We start from the raw sequence: 21,430 nt of genomic DNA on the forward strand, positions 1-21,430 counted from the left end.
CTCTAACTCATTTCATGAGAAAAATCTCATTTTTAAGCCATTTCTGTCCAACGTTGCATATATGCAACAGGGATCAAATGTGTACACCTGTGGGCTGGGCAGAAATGGATTAATTACCTCTCTGGCTCCAATGGAGAATCTTGGATAATGGCAGCTTTCAATGTTTCCTAGAAGTTCTGCCTGTGTGCCACTTTAGTCGACTCTATGGTCTCAAACCTACGAGGAAGAGGATGCTCTGAGCTCAGGGCCTGCTCCAAGACTTCCTGATGCCAAAAGCTGGCCCCAATGATACGTCAGCCTCTACTATTCCCACTCTCCAATGTTTCAGCTCAGCACTCCCCTCCATATTGCCTGTGCCTAGGTCATGCGCTACCACCCCCCAAAAAGAGAGTTGCGACATTGCTAGGCTTCCAGCCAGCCACCACCACTTTTTTCTCTGCTGAACCCTCAGACAGACTGAACTAGATTGCCTTCCCACTTCTGTTGGAAGATTTGCTGCTTCCGACAACAGGAGAAATGAACACTTGAACTTTGCTTCTAACAGTAGAAAGAAACCAAGTCAATGATTTCAAACAAAAGTAAGCCAACTGCTAACCCAGGGGTGTCCAAAGTTTTTGGCAGGAGGGCCACATCAGCTCTCTGACACTGTGTCAGGGGCCAGGGAAGAAAATAACTAATTTACATTTCAAATTTGAATAAATTTACATAAATGAATATATTAAAGATAAACTTATATGAATGGATGAAGGTCTTGCAATAGCTCAAGGCCTATAAAAGGCCTTGCACAAAGCAAGGCTGGCCTTTGCTGCTGCTACTGCATCACAGACATGAAACAGCAAGCAGTGGAGGGAGTCCTCATCCCCACAGCTCACAGGAGAGGTTGAACAGTCCTCTCAGGCTGAGAGCAGTTGCGTCAGGCCAGTGTGGGCCCCAGCAAGTCAACAGAGGCTCATTGGAGACTGGGGGTTCCCTGAGGGCCACATTGGGAGTCCTTGAGGGCAGCAAGTGGCCCCAAGGCTGGGGTTTGGGCACCCCTGTGCTAACCTAATGAATCCACTTTCACCAGATTCTTATTCAAATAGACATTTTCCCTCAGAGGTCTCCTTCTGTTCCAACCAATTCTTCCAACTGTCCATGGTCAACCTCCCCTTGATTCCTCGCATTCCCTCTTCTCACACAATCACATTTCTCTTACTAAATACCAACAATCCTACAGGAATTCTAATTACTAACCAACCAATAGGGGTTTTATTCCCCCTGCACCCCTAAGCTCCCTTTTCTCAGATCTGCCAGAAATCCTCCTCTTTCTGCTCATCATCATCATTATCATCACATCTTGTTGGCATCCTTCAGTCTCGGAAGACTCTGGTATCGCACTCTGAATAGTGTTCTGGAACAGAGTGTCCTCTCCAGTGCGCGAAGCCTGGGTAAAGTAGGTATGGAGGATAGGCTGTTACCCATGCAGCAAATCCCCCCTCTCCACGTCGCTGAAATGGTCCAATGGAAAGGCAAAGGCCAATACGGTTGGTTCCAGCGGCGTCGCAGGAGTTGCCAGAACGCAACTGTGTTCAGCCATGAACTGCCTCAGGGACTCCGGCTCGGATTTTGCCTTGAGGTTGACTCCTGAAGCCTTTTCCATAACTGGATGTAGCCACAAGGCAGTGGAGCTTTGGGATCAGAGTTTTCCTTCTCTCAGATGAGCTGCCTTCCCAGGCTGACGAGCCCCATCTACCCGGTGGTTGTTCAGTCGCCTCTTACGACAAGTACAGCCAAACTGTTAATATAAGGAGTTGAAGGCCCAGGTGAGAACAGGTTTGGCTGGGTCATGAATAGCAGTGTTTGTTTCCTGTGGGGAAGATTACTTCCTAAGGGCCCAATCCTATCCAACTTTCCAGTGCCGATGCAGCCACAATCCAGCCCTGGGGTAAGGGAACAAACATCACCTTGTGGAGGCCCCAGTAATCTCCCCCCAGTGCAGGATGCAGCGCATGCCCCACTGGCACGGCTGCATTGGCACTGGAAGGTAGGATAGGATTGGGCCCAAAGTCTTACTGAACACAATGGGCTTACTTCTGAGTAAAATACAAACACTTCTAAGTTATGAAACATAAGTATATCAGGACTTTTAATCCCAGACACTTGCCAAGCGAGTAGCAGTTCCCTTCAGTGTAGTTCACCAGTCAGTATTGCTCAGTTAGGAAAATTCCACAACTGTGAACCTTCCAACTGGGAACTTGGATGCGTGACAGTTAATTTCTATTCTTGTTTTGTTGCCATCCTAAGAGCTAGAAGTGAACAACACCATTTGAGGACAGGATAAAAATACAAAATAAGATCTGATGAGGATAAAAACACTCATTAACCCTAGGCATTAAAAAGATTAACACTGCTTTTTCTTTAGAACTGATGGTTTTCTGCTAATACGCAGAACCTGTTCCAAAATATTGGTTTAATGAAAAGGGGGCAAGAGTCATTCCTCAGTGGCGGGGCATGAGATTTGCTGGTGCAAGGTTCCAAATGTGATCCTTGTTAAAGGATCTCAAGTAGCTGGACTGGTAAGAAGCTCTGTCTGCTCCCTTGGAGAATCTCTGCCAGTCAGGATCACAAGTAATGGTCTAGATGGACCGGTGGTCTGATAAAGAGGCAAACTACATATTACATTTATTGCATTATTGGCCCCAATGTTCTTTATTTTTTGTCTGATAAACAGCAGCTACAGAAACCAAATCGGAATCAAAAGGGCAACATCATGAGAGGAAGCTTTAACCCTTTGCCCTCACCATGGCCCCAATCCAGATCCCCACATAGCTGCTATTTACCTTTATCATCTATATATTTATTTAGACATAAAACAAGACAAAACAAAAACAATCAAACATAAAGAAATAGATTCCCATAAACTACAGCAATAGTGAAGTTGCAAATCTTGATTACTGATATCTCTTATCCCTGTTTCCAGTTCATCTCTGACAGCCACTCTTAGCTCCACTATTACCTTCCTTACCTATGTTAAATCTATATAAAATATCTCTATCCCTGACCCTGTCTTATTTTTTTTCTTCTCTTCTCATGCAGCAGGTTAATATTTTCATTTATTTTCATAGTTTCCCCCTATTACACATAAGATTTTCATTCCATGTTTGCCATATAATAACGTTAAATTTTCAGTCTTTACTCCATACATTTTTAAACAGAAAAACCTATAAAGAAAAAATCTTAACTTCATCAACTCTCACATAGCTGCTATTTACCAAAACACTTGGGCTGATGGCACAGTGAGCGTATAGGTGGAGCCACCATAGCTATGGATTATTTATCTGTCGATCTGGCTCAACACATGTCCCCCTGGACATGCATGGAGCCAGACTTGGCCCCACCTCAATCCAGAGGCGACCGGAGCTGTGTTATGCCAGAGCTGTGCTGGAGGTGAGCAGATGTGCGCTGCCTCTGTGGGCTTCAGAAAACCCTTTAGAGGCAACTGGAATGCAGCTCCAGTAACCTCCGGAGGGCTCAGGTGGGACCAATCATGGATTTAATTACCCACGAAATTCGGTATCTGAGGGGGGCCTGAGACATCCACTGTGGCTACCAAGGCTCCACCTGTATATCACGATCAGTGTGGCCATCAACTACTTATATACTTTCTTTGATTCAACACTTTGGTTCTTGTTTCCATTTTTAAGGTGAGAGAAGAATAAAGGTGGGGAGCAATGGGGTGAAAGAGGAGTTTCTATGAGGATCTGTTGGTCAACTCCATTAAGTTCTTCCACCCTCTGTATTCCCAAGAACACAATCCTTTTCCTTCTCCTTCTCCTTCAGCAAGCAAATGTTTCCAGTATCGATCTGCTATGCATGTGAGATCTTCCTTGTGGTTTCAGTCTTCATCTCTCTCTTCCCCACCCCTCCCATTTAAATAGAGGCATTATGAAGAAGTGGCAAGTTAGGATCACCCCCTGCAAGTTTCATTTTGCATTTTCTCATAAAATTAAATTCAATGAGATTCAGTACCACAGAGAGGATGCACAACACAGCAGCCTCTCCATCACAGCAATGCAAGCTAAAGGGCAGAGCATCACGCCATTGCCCTCTAAACCCTCATCTGCCTTTTGCTAGCTGGCAGCTAGATAGCGGAGCTTTGAAGGCCAATGAGTCGTGCCCAGCAGGTCGGCAGTTTCTTTTCTTTCTCATCTTGAGCTGGGCCATCAACCACTTTTATGGATGCCTCTGTCCCAAGTTCATCAAGTCCTCTCCTGCCAATGCTGACCTTAATTGGGTCTTTCACCTTGAATAAGTCTCGCCTCAGCGGCAATGGGCATTCCACTCCAGTGGTCAGCATGATCGTTCCTGTTGCAATACTCTGTCAAGATCTCCATTCTGACATGACCCCATATATTTAAAACAACAGTTCAGACAACCACCTCAGAGCTTCAGCCTTCGGTCAGAAAATATAGACTCTTCGAAAATCTTTCCATTCAGCTTCCCCCCCCCCCCAAACAGCTCTCATAAACTAAAAGCTGACTCACCCTCTAATGCAGGATGTTCGGTGACTCATATATATTTTAACCCTTTGGTTTTGTGGGCTTCTATTGCCCAGTAGCCGCTTCATTTCCATTTCTGAATGCCGAGAGAGAGAGAGAGAGAGAGAGAGAGAGAGAGAGAGGCAGGCAGTGGCCAAAGGCATTGCACCTTTGGTTCCTGACCACTGAGTAATGCATTTTGCAAGGCATCCAAAGGGAATCGAATATTGGTACTAGGGAAGCTGGAAGGGGGAAAAAAACAAGATTGGAAAATGTCAGGAGCTTTGACATTTTCAGATTCTAATGCCCCGTCCCTATCCCTGACCACTTGCCCAACACAGCCACACCATGGAGGCCCACTACAGCCTATGGCAACAGCCAGTCAGGAGAGCTCCTTGAGGTAAGGGAAATTTTGTTCCCTTACCTCAGGATAAGACCCCTGGTGCCCTATGGGTATATTCAGACCTATGACAGCTCTATAGCTGGCATAAGTACAAAAACAGTAAGCAGGCAGCATGGGCCAAACTGAGGGGGATTAGATTTGGTGTATGTGCTTGCCACTGAGATCTACCCTCCAGCCAAGTTCCCATCTCCTGCCCTCCCCCCAATCCTCCCAGGAACTCCCTGCCCTCCCTTTCCCTGCCCACAACTCATCCTCCATCCCAACGTACTGATGCCAGCCCAATGGCCACAGCAGTACTCCCATCATGCACTTTGAAACGGTGGCTTGGAACGGCCCACTAGGAGTCTGCTGCGCACGGCATTGTAAAGCGATTTCCAACAGCAGGACTCCATCCCAATGTCGTAGGGCAACCCATAGAATTGGGCTGTAAGTCCCTGATCCCCATCCATTAAGAAAAAACAGCAGTTACATGTTTCTGAAATGAGAAGTTGCAGGCTCAGCCTACCTGGAAGTCACACCTGCAACCCTAAAATCTGCCCACTTGTCCAATCCAGTTTTTTTTTTTTTTTCCTGAAAAGGTTCAGAACAACCAAGCCCTGGGAAATTTGCCCTCTGTCCTCCTGGTCCTTGCCAGTTGCCTCTCCACAAACACACCTTTGCAAAAGACCAGAAAACATGCAGTCACCAGCTCCTGGCACCGTGACACTGTCCAGCAAAGAAGCCCAGCCAGTCTTCAGACTGAAGCCAAATTGGAATGTATGTCTTTTTTAATTTGAGCCTTTCCGAATAGCATCTTTGGAGCATGACTAATATTGTCCCATACGGTACTTGAACAAATCACAGCAAATACACTTTTACGATCCCAGTCAGGATTTAGGGGATTTTATAAACAGTCAAGCCTTTTATGGACTAATTCCATCTGATTCTGCTAAACTGGTCTTTGCAAGAGTTGCATGAGATCCATTTGGCCCTCTGCGGGCAAAATGTCTAACTGGCACACCCACCAGCCTCCCCATGCACTGGATTCTGGGAGCAACTGTGAAGCTGGCTTCGATAGAGTCAGGCCAGTGGTCTGTCTAGCTCAGCACTGATCAACAAATGCTCTCCAGGTTTTCAGGCAAAGAGAGCTTTTCACATCACCTTCTTCCTGATCTTTTTGACTGAAGATGCCTGGGAGCAAAACTGGGGCTTTCTACAAAAAAAACACATGCTCCACCATGAGGTTATGGTCCCTCCCCCTGAGTAAGGTACCACTCAGTGGTTTCTCCCAAAACTCCAGCCAAGCTTGTGGCTTATCAAGCCCAGAGCTAGCTATTCCAATCAGACAATCAGACATGTGGTCTGTGGAACTCCTTGCCACAGGATGTGGTGACAACATCTGGCCTAGATGCCTTTAAAAGGGGATTGGACAAGTTTCTGGAGGAAAAAATCTATTACAGTTACAAGCCATGATGTGTTTGTGTGCAACCTCCTGATTTTAGAAATGGGCTATGTCAGATGCAAGGGAGGGCACCAGGATGCAGGTCTCTTGTTATCTGGTGTGCTCCCTGGGGCATTTGGTGGGCCGCTGTGAGATACAGGAAGCTGGACTAGATGGGCCTATGGCCTGATCCAGTGGGGCTGTTCTCATGTTCTTAAACCTGGATCAACCTTGCCCTGGCTGTTTTACATAGCTGCAACGTTTTCAACCTGGAGCCAAGTGACTCAGTGTGTCACTGACATTCCAGCCCAACCAAGTTGGCTTTTTGACGAATGACAGTTTTAAACAACATCTATTCCCCTTCAGAACCTTCCTCCCAATTTACCCATCCACAATGGCCCTCTTGAAGCTTGTATCTGTCCCTAAAGCAACTATTTGCTGCAAATAGCAGCGGAAGATTGGAGGGAGAGGTTAGCAGGAAACTGGCATGGATGAACTCCTCCCTTCCTGGGTGCCGGAGTTCTGAGCCCAAACTTGTTATGAAAGAGACATGGCCAGCCTTGAGCATGCTAATTAAAACCACTTTTCATGCGCTAATTGACCCTCAGCGCAAATAAACAAGGCAACTTATGTTACGTATTGCAAAGGGGAGGGAGACACCAAACACAGAATAGCAGCTGTATTAATAGAAAAGGGAAGTGTAGATTCATCCATGAAAGGAGTGCGAGAGAGAAATAATAATTTTTAAAAAAAGATACCAAAGTGGGAATCCATGAATCATACATGCAACCATTCCTTTTCCTTCTTGGGTTAATGGAAAATTTTGGGCGATCTTTTTTTAGAAACAATAGTCTATGTATCTTCCTCCGCACTCCCCTTGTTCTTTTTTGGGAAACCATGTTTTGAAATGAAAACAGGAGCCTTATTTTTGTAAAAGAAAGGTCATCTGTTCCAGCTGCTTATTGAGCTCTCCCTGTAAGGCTTTCTTCATGATCCCAATATTGTTCCCACAGCAACCAATTGTGATGTCATAAATAGGATTATAATTCTGAGGTGGAAGCCTAAGAAGAATTAGCCTCTGTTTATTGTATTTTTTTTCTTTCTCCTAAGTCCAGAGCAGCTGTCAGCCTTGATTAACAACCAGCACATCAAGTATACTCTCTGGCTGCATGCAGTGGCCGACAGGCCTTGAGACGGCAATCCGCAAAGAAAATGATACAAGTATAGCCAAATTAATTGTGCGAAGCAGCATCGTGGAGAAATGGCTCCCTTCTAACTGCGGCTAGCAGAGGTTGACCCCCCCCCCAAAAAAAAAGCATATCAACTGATGCATGTTGCGAACACTTGGCTGCACTCAACAGGGAGAACTTCTGCAATGAAGGTTCACGCTCCAATTTTATTCTAGCCCAGTACTCTATGAAAAGAAAATTCCCCAGAAATGAGAAGGCACGTGGAAGAGTGATCAGCCTCAACTGCTGGCTCATGCACACAGCCAACGTGAGAACATAAGAACAGCCCCGCTGCATCAGGCCATGGGCCCATCTAGTCCAGCTTCCTTATCTCACAGTGGCTCACCAAATGCCCCGTATGACATATGACAACGCTAAGTTCCGAACCTCCCAGTGAGCACTCAAGTCACAGCCATTCAACCAATTGTCTCATCATGTGGTCTGCACAGTATCCCCCACCCCCACCCACATTTGGAAATTTACAGTGGGACATGATGTTCTTTGAGCAGGGCTGGGCTCATAGCAGAATAATCATGTTTTTCAAATCGGCTGTGAGCTTGGTAACCCACATCCAAACATACAAAAACAATTTAAGAGCATAAGAAGAGCCCTGCAGGATCCAGCCAGGGTCCATCTAATCCAGCTCCTTGGATGTCACAGTGGCCTGCCAGACACCTCTGGGGGCACTCAAGACAACAAGATACCTGCATCCTGGTGCCACTTCCTTGCATCAGGCATTCAGAGACAGAATACTTCTAAAACCAGGAGGTTGCCCATAATCATCATGGCTTGATGGGATGGATGTTTCCATCTGTGATGGATGTTTCTTCCATAAATCTGCCCAACCCCCTTTTTAAAAACATCTAAGCCAGGTGCCATCACAACATAAGAACAGCCCCACTGGATCAGGCCATAGGCACATCTAGTCCAGCTTCCTGTATCTCACAGCAGCCCACCAAATGCCCCAGGGAGCACACCAGATAATAAGAGACGTCATCCTGGTGCCCTCCCTTGCATCTGGCATTCTGACATAACCCATTTCTAAAATCAGGAGGTTGCACATACACATCATGGCTTGTAACCCGTAATGGATTTTTCCTCCAGAAACTTGTCCAATCCCCTTTTAAAGGCGTCCAGACCATCCTGTGGCAAGGAGTTCTACAGGTTAATTACACACCGGGTAAAGAAATGGTTCCTTTCGTCTGTTCTGATTCTCCCACCGGTCAATTTTAGTGGATGCCCACTCGTTCTGGTGTTGTGTGAGAAGGAGAACTTCCCTCTATCCACTCTATCCATCCCATGCATAATTTTATATGTCTCAATCATCTCCCCCTTCAGGCCCCTTCTTTCTAGACTGAACAGCCCCAGACATCCCAAAGGTGGGACAGCAAAGCTTTGTCATTCCTAATTGGCAATGGAACAGGAGGGAGACGAACAGTTCACAATAAAATATTATATCTATTGTATTATAAATAAAATCAAACCTTGATTATTTAACCCAAAATAACACAACAAAAATTTCAACTCTCATTATCCTCAACACATTACAATCCAGAGCATACAAACATCAGAACATAAAAGGAAAGCAGACCATTTTACAGCTGACTGCATTTGTTGCAACAAATTTCATTCATGGATCTTTGTACAGCCACAGTGAATCTTTCGAGTATATGAAAGAAATGTCTCTCACCTGCACAGGAGTTAAGCTAATGCAACTACATCATCTGAAGTGGCAAAGCTCTCTAGCAGAGTCTCAATGAATGTCTCCCTAGGTTTTGTGTATAGCAAGACAGAAATGAGTAATGACAACTGTTCTTGATTGCCCAAGCACCACAGCTACTTAAGCCTCTTCCTACTGAAATTTTCTGATATCGGCCCTTCAAGAGAGCATAATTTGGAATGTCAAGGGGGAAGATAGTCTTATGCAGAGAAATGGCGCGTAGATCATGAAGATCGTTTTCAAGGGTATGATTTGTCTTCATAAACCAGAGATATTGTATGAAGAAAAACTTCTGAATGGATACTGTGTCTTGATTAGAAAAAAAAAAAATCCCTCCATATATTTCTGACATATTTTTCATCTGGGGTGGTGTCTTAGACAGGAGGGGGGACTGACGTCAAATGCCTTTATCAGTGTTTCTCAAACTGTGGGTTGGGACCCACTAGGTGGCTTCGCGAGCCAATTTCAGGTGGGTCCCCATTCATTTCAATATTTTATTTTTAATATATTAGACTGGATGCTACCATGGTCTGTGACTGCATTTGGGGAAATGTTACAGACCTGTACTTTTAACAAGCTACTATGTATATTCTTTTAACAATTATAGTAAATGGGACTTACTCCTGGGTAGGATTGTAGCCTAGGATTGCTAAAACTTTTCCTGCTTGATGATGTCACTTCCGGTCATAACATCACTTCCAGTGGGTCCTGACAGATTCTCGTTCTAAAAAGTGGGTCCCGGCACTAAATGCCTGAGAACCACTGGCCTATATTTTAAGTTCATACTGCAATGTCCAGTTATTTCTATATGTATCCTTTCTTTGTTCCAGTAACTAATTTCCTTGTACTCTGTTTCAATCAATTTTAAAGAATTTAGAGCATAACATAAAAATTATATGAAATTTCATAGACATAAATTCTAGCTCTGCACCAATACTTGCTCCTGATATACCAGGTGAGGCATGAAGTTCTTATAATATTGTTTTCAGGTCATTCCAGTTGTCCTATCTCTCAAGTTCCAAATCTTGGGCCTGTACAGTAATTATCTGAGCACACTTCTCACATGGAATCTAAGAGACAGGGAGCTCAAAATTTCTCATAGCTTGTGAAGATCTCAAATATTTCAGCTTAGTGGCAGCTGGGCAGTAACTCCATGAACCCCTTTCTGAAGGCCAAACTAGAAGTGACATAGGAGCTTTTTTTTTTGTGACACACTCCCAACAGCTTTTTTAAAAAGCATGTACTGCTGTTAGTTGCAGGTACATTTTTGTGCCTCTGAAGGTCAAATTACACATTAATTTAAGCACCAACTTTGCAAGCACATGTTTGTTTTTTAATATTAAATAGCAGCTGGACAGAGATCCCCAGGGTTCAGGACTGCAGCAAATGAAGGGGGTAACATTACCCCCTGCCGTCACCACACACACACACACACACAACAGAGAGAGAAACACAGCTACCATATGCCAAGGAAAAGAAGCTCTCAGTGGTGTCAATGAGGCTAATCTGGACTGGGATCATAGTGGGGAGAGATTTATAGCCCTCCTCTCTCCAAAGGCCTTGATCCAAATGGGGCCTCCCCATAACTGCTTTATAAAAAGACAAAGATAGTGAGAATTCTAGTCCCACCAAGTTTGACCCTAAAAATACTACCCACCAGTAACTAGAGCGTGTTTGAGTATGTGGCCATTAAAGAACCATTTTTGCCCCATAATGACCCATTCCCCAAATGACTTCCTTAAGTTTTAGTAGAGTTGAGATTTAGATGCTCACTGCATATTCTCTCTATAGCAATCTCAAACCTACTTGTTCGAGAGAAGCATCAGAGCCCACCAGAATATTCACCACGTGTGACAAAGCCAACACAAAAAAATCTTTCATAATTCTGCACCAAATTATTGGCATACAAATTAAAATGAAAGAGACCAATATCCTTGCTTCACCCTGAAAATTTTGTACTATATAATTTCTGACTCAATAGATACTGCTGGACCCTATCAAAAGTGGTGGTAAGATCAACAGAAGCAACAGTATTATTTCTAAAAACCTGGCATTTGTCCCCACCCCCCATGATAGGCATTCACCCAGGGCTGGCTGGTGGTTAACAGATGTTTAATTAAACAGATGGTTAACTACTGTTGGTCCATATTTCTTCCTTCTAAATTCCACCTGAATTATTCAACAAGGAGCAGGGGAACAGATAGAAAGTGTGGAGATGACATCTAAGGACCAAACTATACATGTTTGGTATATATACTAAGTACATCACTAGCCTTCAGGTACTTTTTTGTTACTTTGATAAGCAGCAGCTGGACTGGAGAACCCCACAAATCAGGAGTATAAAGAGAGGTAGAACTTTAACCCTACTCCCCCTCCCTATCTTTTTGATCAGGATTCTTCCCCCCATGCCCAGTATCAATGGAAACTTTTCCCCTCAGCTACAGAGCAAAGTGGAGGTCAATGCATGGTTCACCAATGGCCCCCCCCCCCCGCAATGACAAGCATTCAGCCAGGGCTGGCCCAGCCATGAGGCCAACTGAAGCTATAGCATCAGGCAGAAGATTGGTGGAGGAGGGGCCTCACCTTCTTGCCTCCACTACTCCTCCTTCTCCTCCCTGGATTGGAAAAGGAAGAAGTGGACAGAGAAGAAAAGGAAATGTGGAGTTAAACTAAGACCATGGAGAGTGGGACAAGCAGAGGTTGGCACATCATCGAATAAGGAGGGGCAGCATTTGACAAGCCACCTCAGGTGTCAGGAGGTCTTGGGCCAGCCCTGCCTTCAGCAGCTGCCTCAAGGTGACACAGGCCCTGCTATGCCAGTAGACATGCATGTACGGGTAGCTACACATACACACCTTGCTCACATTCTTGACTAACTGTGGACAGAGAAAGCACGCACAGGTAGCGACAGAAATAATCTGACTGTCTCTCCATGGGGCTCTGCCAGTCAAAACACTCAATTTGGGATGTTCTATTTCCCCATTCACAGGAACAGCATGCAGTTCTTCTGTCTAGATAAGCAATTTCAGATTAATGAAAACAAGGAGCAAGAAGAGCGAAGCGCTGCAGGAGAGGAAGGAGAGCACCAAACAATTGATCATGGTTTGCATGCCAAATGGAGGCTGAACAAAAACAAACAGAGAGCATGCTCTACTCAGTGCTTCTCACGGTAGATGGGCTGCTCCTTACTCCTTTTCAGGACTTCTCCTCTCCGTGGCCATCTTCACGAGTGCTGTATACATCTGCGTTTCCATTGCTGGTAAATAAAATTCATATGCAGAAGCTCTACTCACTCAAACGTAAGCCAATTTAAAATTGGTTTGCTTCTGCTTATTTTCCGGCATTGACAAAACTCCCAAGTGATGCTTGCCAGATGAAAGGTGGAGGGAGGGCACAGAAGTAAGTGGGGCAAAGCTTCTCCTTTGTGTTCATCTGTTGCTCTTGAATATATGTGCCTTGGGACAATGTCCCTTCTGTTATACAGCAGTTTGGGAAACCAGATTGTAACAAGTCACCCAACCTCCAGTCATAATGTTTTAGAAAAGATAGGTCATGGTCTTGAGGCTCTGGACCATATCAGATTCCCAGATCCTTGTCCACCCCACTCTGCCTGTGTATGGCACAGAGACCACAATGCTTAATGGGTGAACAACATCTCAGTAATAGGTTCGTTGAGCCCATTAGCTCTTTGAAGCCAAGGATCATAAGGAAAAGATAATGCACTTCTGAAATCTGAAACGTTCTTGTGGGACAGTTCTTGATCGTTCTTGGAAGAAGAAATCCAAAGAGAGAGAGAGGGAGGGTGGAGAATTTGGGCAGGTTTCTGCTCAATCCTCTTCAAATGCATAAATGGTGTGATAACCTCGTACAAAGGTTTCAGGTGGAAAGATATCAGGATAGCGATTGCACTCAGCTTTGCATTTTACTTTCCGTCTGTCCCCAGATATCAAATCCTGATGCTTCTCTACTGCCTTGATATAAACGGGCTATTTTTGGACAAGTTGAAGGAATGTGCATGTAGACAAGACTGCAAAAACTGTGAGTTGGCAGGCCCTGTGACACACTGGGGGTGGGGGGAGGAGAGATGAGGCACATTATAATTGTAAAACTTCAGGGATAAGGACACACCAGGCACTGATGAATTTCAGATTACTCTTGTTACTCACAAACTCTGAAATATAAACCAAGACTGATTGCATATGCTGTCGGAAGAACATGGCATTTAAATCTGTGATATAGATGTCTAGTTGCTGGCTCCAGCTCCTTTGCAGTCTGGAGCATCGGTGGTTCCTTTTCAATGTAACCACAGCTCTGTGGGAGCCTGTGCTTGAGTTACGCAACCATGTGGATGCAGCCAATTGCATGAAAGGCCCTAGTGGAGGTGGTAATGAACAGACTGGTCAAATAGGCTAGGGGTTAGGTTCCAGGATGGGCAGATTAGGATCTGTAGGACCAGAGGTGGAGGGTGTTGAAGGAAGAGTGGTGACGGGGTTCTGGAGTGGACAAACAAGGGGGGGAAACAGGGTGAGATGAAGTGAGACAAAACTGCTTCACTCCTTCTCCCAAGGATAAATTTCCCAGATTGAGGAACATCAAGCCCAGGGTGGTCCTATATAGGGCCAGCAGGTACTCTACTGGCTCCCAAGCCCCCTGATTCTTAGGTGAGCTGCCTTCCATTTCCCCTCCTGCTTCTATTTTAGGGTGCTATGCTCTAGCATATCTCAGGACAGCCAATCCCTCAGTGGGACAAGGAGTAAGGCACTTGGATCCTGCTGCCATATCCCCTTGCTGGAGCCCTCTGGTGCAACACATGGCACAGATGTCAATTTCATGGGAGGGACCCTCCCCCCATGATCAGCCCCACCCATCTAGTTGCATCATACAACATAATGTGAGAGCAAAAACATGGTTGCCAGTACAGATGAAGGATACTTGTTTGGGCACAACCGAGGAAAACCATCCCAGTCTACAATTTTTCCTAACCTGGCAAACTAGCGCTTTAGGTTTTCAATAGGTCACTGGAGGAAGTCTATTCCTCTCTTCCTTGTAATGCAACAGGTTCAGGATTTCCAAAGGAGTGATGACACGTCTTCTGGGAACCATTATATGCCACGGGGTTAGGAATTCCCAGCTCACTCTTTTAATTTATTTAAATGAATCCATTAGTCTGCATCAGCAGCTACCTTAGTCTCACTTAATCTTTCCCCAAGAGAGCTGGTCTGTCTCATGGGACCAAAATGCTAGGAGCAATAAAGGAGTCTCAACACATACTGTTTCATAACAACAAAATCTGAAGGTAGGAACTCCTACGTCCCGCAAAGACCCACAGCGAGTGGGAGTGGCAGTTTACACAGTATATTGCGGCAACTGCAGTACTTACCACTTTGCCCCCCTCTAGCTATTCTACTGGCCACATCCAAACCAAAGGAGGCTCAAGGCGGCCCCAAGCCATAGATGGAAGTCCACCGGCCTATTTGATTTGGAGTCAGTTCTATACGTGGAACACTTCCTTCACCGTTTTCAAATGCTTACTTCAGGTGTTTTTGCACATGTGGGAGTCACAGAGCCCAATCCTACCCATATGCTCCACCACCAGAAGAAACGTTGGGGCAATGGAATGTGTTTTATGTGACATGAAATGCCTTCTGGAAGCGTGTGGAGCCACGTGCTTCTGGGCCACTGCCACAGGTGGTGAGCATAAACCCATGTGCAACAGCAGCAAGGAGATGACCTGCTGTCTTCAGTAAGTCAGCAGAGTTGGGCAGAACGAGGTGGGGTGGGCAGAACTGGGCGGAACAAGGGGAGGGCCGGGTATGTAGGAGGTGGGAGGGGATGGCACCTGTGTGAGTGACTTGCACCGGATGCTGTCCCTTCCAGAGTGAGCCGACACATCCCCTTTGTCTCCTCGGGCTTGCACCAGCTAAAGACCTGGGGATTTAGATAAGATCGGGGCAGTGAGGCACCTTACTCCCCTTTCCACCACAACAGTTCCCAGTCAGAGGAAGTTATCAGCTGGCTCTCTGCTACAGCGTGACACTATCCACATAATGGCTGCAACAATTTACGGTAGCTCTTCAACCCTGGTGTCCTGAAGAACCAGTGGGAACCTAGCTGACCCTAGAGAACAATGGCTCCAGACTTTGTTCCTCAGTCAGAGCCACATGACAGACTTGCCTTGCTGGTAATTACCTCCCCATGACCACAACCTCTGCTTATCGCCTACTTGTTTCCACACTCAGTCCTTGCCTGCCTTGCTCCTGTCTGCTGCCTCTGACCCCTCTGACCTCATCTGTCTGCTCCATAATCAGCCGTGGCCAGCAGCAGCCTGTCTCAGAGCCTGGCCAAGCCTGACATTCGCTATTCAAAACAGATCATTGAGCAAATTTTTCAGTGCATTGTAGATGGTTCTTATTCTGTTTAGAATTCATCTTTGAAAACAAACTATTACTATTTGCTTTATTAAGAGCCCTTTATCAGTGTAACCTTGTCACCGAAAAGCAAAAATTTGACATCCTCTATTATGCCTTTCTGTGTTTAAATGCCGAGTTGAAGAGATGCTGTGAAATAATCTCACTTACTTACCATTGGTTCCTTCCTTTTAGATATGTTCTTGGTACACAATCAAAACAGTGTGTGTGCTTGCATGTGGTAAATTTTGCTCTTTGTTTACAGCTGTTAGAGCTGTTGCATAAAAGACTCAACATCTCCATCAGAGGAAATAAGACTTTCAGGGCTTGACAAATTGCCTCCAGGAAAGATGGAATCAAACCAAAACTGTAAAAACAAGGACATTGAATGATACTCTTGTATCTAAACCACGTCCACACCATTAAGAACACAAGTGCTCACAGTGCCCACACAACGTGGTCCCCCCCCTTCATGCATAGGGGAGTGTGCTTCATTATGGGGAGGGGTATCCAAACCAAATACTACTTTGGAGCTTGTTTAGAGGGGCAATTCATCTGAACTACACCTTCCCCATGCAACTGTAGAGGAGAAGATGTGTGTGTCTGTGTCTATATAAGACACAAGATAGTAAATGGTGACATCTAGTGACAGAACACAGTATTGCTCTCCTAACAAAAGAGGCACACTACAAATAGTGACACCTAGGGACTAAGGATGGAACTGCACATTACCAAACACATACAGCTCCCACTGCAAATGGTATCTCTGTGCCAAGTTCTCACCTTATCCACTATTATAATACACAGTGAAACATGCTTGGTGATGCAACAAAATCATGTCATGTATTTCCCATCCTCACTCCACTTAACTACTTTTGTCACATTGCATTACAACAAAAAATGTGCTTACTTCATGTCTTGGTATATCTTGGGAAAATTTCACAGGGGGGTGCCATTTTTCAGAATAAATATAACATACAGCAGACAGAGAAGATCTTGTACCAGTGTGCAGCTGTGGATGGGACATGCAAGACAGTGATTGCTGATGTGAAAATAAGTATAAGTATCCCTATTCCGCAAATATATATTTTGGTTTGTGATATGTTGAACAACGTGAAATGACCGACGATCAAATTTTAAGAATTCTCTTAGTAAGAATAAGATCAAGTGTGGCAGAGGAACAGAGACAAAGAAATGGAGGTCAGCCATATCCACAGCCTGCCATAATGGCAAGTCTTCACTAATTTCAATTGATTGGAGAAAAGCCACGAAGATTTTACAGGCTCTTCCAATGCAGCATTAATCCAGGTAGGATGCAAAATACACCCAAGGATTTCATCGTTCTGGGCGTTTTGCTTTTCTAGTCTGCAGCTTTTCATGACTGTTTACGACTTTAATTCAATACACGAGCGGAGATTGAGAAGGAGCACTAAGCACAGCAATTCCCAGGGAGCCCAGAAAATGAGATGACCACAGAGCTAAGCAGCCACACTGCAACAGGTAGATGGGATTTCCCTAATCCTATCAAAATGAACTCAAGATCTTCATTTGACTCCCCTTCCATTCTCACAATGAAAACAGGGATGGCTAATTGGTGACTTAGATGTTCTCTTTTAGCATATACTCCCCTCTTGCATCTTTCCCAGATTTGATTAACAGAAAAAAATGGGCAGCTTGGAGTCCAATGTTTCCATTTTCATATGAATTGTCTCAGTCCGTGGAGTCTGGGTTAGTATACCATATACATCAAAATTGTATTATAAATAAAATACAAAAAGAAATACTGCACAGACAGTTCCCTAGAGAGATGACTTGATAGCTGAGCTGCATCTCAACATTGGTTGGCAAACTTCAGTCTCAAAAGACTATGGTATAAGACTACAGCACCTGGTATTCACAAGCAGTCTCCCATCCAAGTACTAACCAAACCTGATGCTGCTTAGCTTCCAAGATCAGGCTTCTACAGGATAACCATCTAACTTTCTAACCATCTAACTGATGGGAGGGAGGGGGTAGCCACTGTCCCTTTATGGCAACTGAGGAGGGGAAGAGAAATCGGTCCTCGCCAAGGGGTACTGATTGGCAGAAGCAGTGCAGGTGCTGCATCTGGACAACAATGAGTAACATCACTTCATTTGGCTTCTGCTGCAGCCAAGCAATTGCACGGCTGCTTCTCCAAATAGAAGAGGCTTACCCTCTCAGCTGCCACTCAAGACAGAATGGCAGAGGAGTTCATTTTGCCCCAGCATTCACTGCCACTGCTGACACAGGGGTGCTGTCAGGGGTTAGCCAGGACAGGCACTGGGCAAGGACGGAACTGACTGGGCTGATCCCCCAACCCTCATTATCAGCAACAGAGATAACACCCCCAGTGCCACTGGGGGGGGGGTATATGGGAGAGTCAGGGCAAAGCTTTGCCACAGAACCTCCAGCAACCAGGCACTGATTCTCTGGTTGGTTGGTTGGCAACCTTCAGTCTCGAAGGACTATGCTATAAGCCTGCAGCACCTGGTATTCCCAGGCGGTCTCCCATTCAAGTACTAACCAGGCCTGACCTTGCTTAGCTTCCGAGATCAGACAAGATTCGGCATCTGCAGGGTAACAGTGTTCTGATAAGTAACTACAATTTTAAAATATTCCCCAATAGGGTGAGCAAGAGAACCAAATTTTGTATCTAAAATTATATGTAAATTCAGATTAATGCCAGCCTGTGTCTCCTGTTAGGCCAAACAAGAAGCTCTTTGGGCATCTCTGGTTGTATTCCTTGCACATATCCAAACTACACAAGAAAGGTAACACACAGCTCAGTGATTAAATGTATTTCCTTATTTTGTACATAAAAAAGCATTGATTTAAAAGGACTTCACATATTGCCAAGATCAGGAATTTGGGGCACAATAGATGTCCCTGCCGGAATCATATCTATCAGTAGCAGCCTCATTGTGTAAATGTCAATTCTTAACCTTTCTCCATTGATGTTGATTTGGTGCACCAAGGTTTATTTTATTTGTTAGTTTAACTGTATAAGAATTTGTGACAGTCTATTTGTTGGTTTATCTCATTGAGTCTCCCAGGCAAATGGGATAGATTGATGAGTTTTTTTCTGAGGATTTGTTTTAGAGCAGCGGTTCTCAAACTTTTAGCACCCGGACTCACTTTTTAGAATGAGAATCTTTCGGGACCCACCGGAAATGATGTCATGACATCATGAAGTGACATCATCAAGCAGGAAAATTTTTCACAATCCTAAGCTGCAATCCTACCCATACTTACCTAGGAGTAAGTTCCATTTACTATCATTGGTAAAAGCATATACATAGCAGTCTGTTAAAAGTACAGAGCTGTAACATTTCCCAGATGCAGTCACCTACCATAGTAGCATCAAGCCTAATATATTAAAAATAAAATATTTAAATGAATGGGACCCACCTGAAACTGACTTGCGACCAACCTAGTGGGTCCCAACCCACAATGTGTGAAACACTGTTTTAGACTAAACTGCACTTTCAAAAATGCCCAGGTTTGAACTTTGGTGGACTTTCAAAGGAAGATGTTTCATAGCTACACAGCCCAGTCCTATGCATGTCTACTCAGAAATAAGTCCAATTGTGTTAAGTGGGGTTTACTCAAAGTGTGGAGTAGGGTCTAAGAGCATGTGGAGAGGTGTCCTTGATAGCTGTGACTCAGGGCCCAATCCTATCCAATTTTCCAGGGCTGGTGCAGCGGTGCCAATGGGGTGTGCGCTGCATCCTTTGGTGGGGTGGCAGTCACAGATACCTCCTCAAGGTAAGGAAACATTTGTTTCCTTACTTCCAGGCCACATTGCAGCTGCACCAATGCTGGAAAGTTGGATAGGATTGGGCCCTCAGGCTGCAATTATATCCACACTTACGCGGGAGTAAGCCCCATTTAACACAATGGAACTTATTTCTGAGTAGGCATGCATAGAAGTGTGCTGTCAGGCTGCAATCCTAAGTGCACTTACCTCAGAGTAAGCCTTGTTGAAAACTGTGGGATTTATGCCTGAGTAAACATGCATAGGATTGTAGTGTCAAGATACACTCAAGAAGGCAACCAGCACTTATCCTAAAGGTTTGTGGCGGTACCTAAGAGAGGAGGCCATCTCTCAGGGATGAAAGGTCCAGGTACTATGCTTATTATGGAAAACAGTTATGCCCATGCGACAAAAGCCACAACATCAAAACAAGAAAGCAAAACCAAACAGCATTCAGCTTTCATGGGTGATCAAAACCGTTCATAAGCAAAAATGTCTTTTTTTTCAGAGCATGTCTTATAAAAGGAAGCAGGAATGATTAGAGACAACAAGACTCCCTGGTAGGAAAGTACAAAGTAGATTCAAAATCACCACAGTGGGGGTGGAAATCCTTTCAGAGAAATGATCCCAAGGGAGTCCGGTCTGAAGGAAAAGAAAAACATTGGACTATATTGCCTGTAGATATTAATCAAAATATGTTTGGCTTTGCTCCAGTTTTATTCTGCTAGAATAAACCTTTCCGTTTTGGAACAGCATGAGGTTGACCTCTCTTTTTTGTGTTTGCCATTCATACATTGTAACCCTGCTGATAACACTTTGCAAGGCCTAAATGGGAGGAGAGCTCATCAATGGTCAAAACATTGGAGCTGCTTGTAGAAATGGAATGGTGAGCCAGTGCAGACTCTGGAGCACTGAGCTACCAGGCTTTTGTTGATCTACTTCCGTCAGGAGGCAGGCAACAAATGCCTGCATCAGATGCAGTAGAATCACCTGTATCAGACCCTTATGGGGTCCATCACAGTAGTCTAGTTTCATAACAATCCTGGAATCCAGGATGCAATCATGCAGATGAAGAGGCGGGGCTATGCAAATAAGGGGCAGTCTCCATGCTCAGAGGTACCCATTGAGTTCTATGGCTAAAATAAATAGGCTAAAATAAATAGGCTGTGATCTGGTATGCAGTTAGAGGTCCAAAGGAGAACCACCTCTGCTCTGCCCCTAGATACTGCTACTAGGGAACCTTGAAAAAAAGAAAAAAAAAGAACCCTCTCTTCACAATGCTGCCCATCCTATTCACAGGCTTTTCAGGAGAAGAATTTTGATACTGTTAGTTTCTTCTAACCCTGAGCAGTGCAAGTGGCCCCAAGTGGCCGAAGTGATAGACTTGATTAACAGGTCAAGATCAGTGGTGTACCAAGAGCAGGGCAGAGGGGCATTTCTGCCTTATAGTGTCAACTATGTCCAGGGTGTTAAATACACCACTGAGTAGCCAGTAGCCCTGGCCTTCACCAAGGGATCTCAAGGCAGAGGTCAGGTCTGCCCATGGCTTTGAGCAACCTACTCTGGGAGTCAAATATGCTAGATATGCTATTGGTCAGGTTGAGCAAGGGAGAAGGGGTCATTGCAATAGCAGACTAGCCAGGGCCATTCCAGAGTGATCTTGATGATGGGTGGCCCTCCCTAGATCCTCTCATGAAGGCCACTTCCTCCTCCAAAGAAGACCAGGTGGATAGGATGCTTCAGACTGCAAAACAGGCATTGCATAACCAGAAGCTTCAATATGAAGCTGTCATTGCTAGAGCTCCTAAAGGATGCATGGCGAGGAGGAGGCAGATGGGGGAGAGTCCAGAGCCAATGTGTGGGCCCTGGATTGCGCTCCCTGCTATTGGAGCCCCTTGGGCAGAATGACAGTGACACCCATATATGTGCCATGGTTTATATGGAACAGAATCACAAAAC

The 21,430-nt window shown here is 44.9% G+C and overlaps 1 protein-coding gene across 1 annotated transcript in view; it reads right to left on the bottom strand.

Annotated features, from left to right (window-relative positions):
• DGKI (diacylglycerol kinase iota) overlaps window positions 1-21,430 on the bottom strand; it is a 284,940-nt gene that overhangs the window by 248,706 nt on the left and 14,804 nt on the right. The gene's annotated exons all lie outside the window — the stretch shown is intronic.

Source organism: Tiliqua scincoides, chromosome 7 (genome assembly GCF_035046505.1).
Source record: "Tiliqua scincoides isolate rTilSci1 chromosome 7, rTilSci1.hap2, whole genome shotgun sequence".
Classification (NCBI taxonomy): domain Eukaryota; kingdom Metazoa; phylum Chordata; class Lepidosauria; order Squamata; family Scincidae; genus Tiliqua; species Tiliqua scincoides.